Source organism: Mixophyes fleayi, chromosome 4, assembly GCF_038048845.1.
Source record: "Mixophyes fleayi isolate aMixFle1 chromosome 4, aMixFle1.hap1, whole genome shotgun sequence".
NCBI lineage: Eukaryota > Metazoa > Chordata > Amphibia > Anura > Limnodynastidae > Mixophyes > Mixophyes fleayi.
In genome coordinates, this window is record NC_134405.1 from 47,076,499 (window position 1) to 47,078,871 (window position 2,373).

The window sequence follows — 2,373 nt, forward strand, 5'->3', positions numbered from 1 at the left end:
GAAGCAAGACAGTATGGCCCCTCGCACCTCCTTTAATTCTAGGCAAGTAGATGGCCATAGATCTGCAAACTGTTCTGTTATCAGAGTTTTCGAGTGGCTTAGAGCCACTCCTGACCGACTCCTTCCCCGAAAACTGCGATGTCATCCACTCCCAAATCATGAGGGTATCCCAGGCCACATGCCATTGGTTTGACAATGAGCCAATATGCTAATGTCATATGGGCCAAATTCTATGCTTCTCATCTGACACAGTTCCTTTCATTGCAGTCTCTTGGTCCTTAAATAGGGCCACTCCAGATCTGCCTGCACCTCAGGGTGTACCTCATGTATCTCAGTGCTAACCTTTCTGGACATGGTAGCAGTGGCTGGGACATTGCTCAAGAGGAACTGTGACTTTACCCCCTTTAGGGTAGGGTAATCGTATACTCTCTGTGTGGTGAACTCCCTAAAAGCTATTGTTATTTATTTATCTGGATATTTGCCTGGGTGTTAAGCTATGTTCCCATGTTCACAGTACTGAGGGCTGGTGATAGACTGAAGGTAACCTAGTAAGTGCTGATCTGGTGCTGGTGTAACTCTGGGTACACTCTCCTACAGTTGTCCGGAGTAAATACCTTGGGGGTGCCCCAGTATTGTGACTTTGATTAGAATAACCCATTCCTTTTGGGCCGACTTTTCTGAAGGTGTCTCTCAGCCAGGTCTAGTAGATTATTCAACTGCTACTGAACATGCTTTAGATAATCTATTATTCATTCCTTTAGAATTTCTCTTCCCAGTAGTCACTAGCTAGAGCAAGTGGTTCTAATTCTCTCCAGCTATATACTAATTCAAAAAGGATTGATGTGGTATCGTTCCCAATCTCTGCCCTCTAAGTTAACATATCCATTAGTAAGCAGTAGAGAGGTATGCTGTGTGGGGATTATAGTTCCCACTTGGTCAACTGCCAGAATGAGATTGTGAGCAAATTCACAGGAAGACAGGATTGAGGTTTTGTTGCAGGTTGCAAGGTTAGTGTGTGTCTGCCTAAAGCAGGGAGACAGTGGACTACAGCGTTTAGCATAACCATCATTTAGCTATAAGGACAGTGGCCAGAAGGGATCCGGTAATACCTGAGTTTTATGTTATATCTAAGACTGTTGTTGCTCACCTTGGGGCTGATGCAGTGTACACCAGATTGCATAGCATATCTTGCGTGAAATCACTTTCCGCATGTGCTGCTAATGCAGAGTTGGACACGTGTATGGTTCTGCATAGGGGTTTAAATTTGCTATTACTGTATTGTAAACAAATATTTTAATAGAGTTCTGAAAACACTAGGTGCCTGATTCATTAAGGAAAGTAGAGCAAAAAAAAGGAGTAAATTTGCACCTTGACAAAACCATGTTGCATTGAAGAGGGAGGTAAATTTAAAATGTGAGAACAGATTGATAGTTGGGGTAGGACATGTCCTAGATCCACATTAACTTTCAGTATAAAAATTAAGCTATCAAGTATTTGTGTGATACATGCAAAAACAGCCAGTATTCAAGTTATGTGCAAAATAATAAACTAATTAGCACCCCTCGCATTGTAAACATAGTTCGTCCAGCAGAAAATGTTCTCCTTTGTTTGTCTTACTCTCCTTAATGAATCAGGTCTCTAGAAGTGTCTACAGTTCCATATAACATCCTGTGCACTTGTCACGATCTGGTAGTTGGGGAGTAGTAAGCCATGAATAAAGTCCATTAAATGAATTAAAAAAACACACGGTAGAGTAAAAGATTTTAGGGGTAAATGTATCAAAGTCCAGTGTTTCCATCTCGCGGGAGATCGGCGATTTTTTAGCTAAAGTTTAAAGCGGCAATGGCTTTTAAAGGCAAGCTTGCCTTTACAAACCATTGCGCTTTAAATTTTAGCTGAAAAATCGCCGATCTCCCGCGAGATGGAAAAAACAGACTTTGATACAGTTACCCCTTAGTGTCACCTTAAAATAAGGTATAACTCTCTGATGATTACCACTCTACAGCCTGTCTTCTCATCAATGCTTAAATGAACCCATATACACACACATATTAAGACATATTTGGAAACAAGAGATGACTCAACGTATTTCTTCCTGGTACAAGACTTTATAAACAGATGGACCAAATTTTGCTTCATTGTATTTTAATAGTACCGGGATGGGTTAAAGTAACAATTTTGAAATTAATATGATATTTACATAATTGGATATTGCTGTGAGACTGGTGCTCGATGGCACCAATTGTCTGAGTTTGCTCCCTCTATATACTATATATCCAAGAGCACTTGTAAATAGTCCTAATCTTCTATTACTACTAAAAAGTCCAACTTTCTGCATGAGCAATAACCACACATTTTTGTGCTGTAATTTAT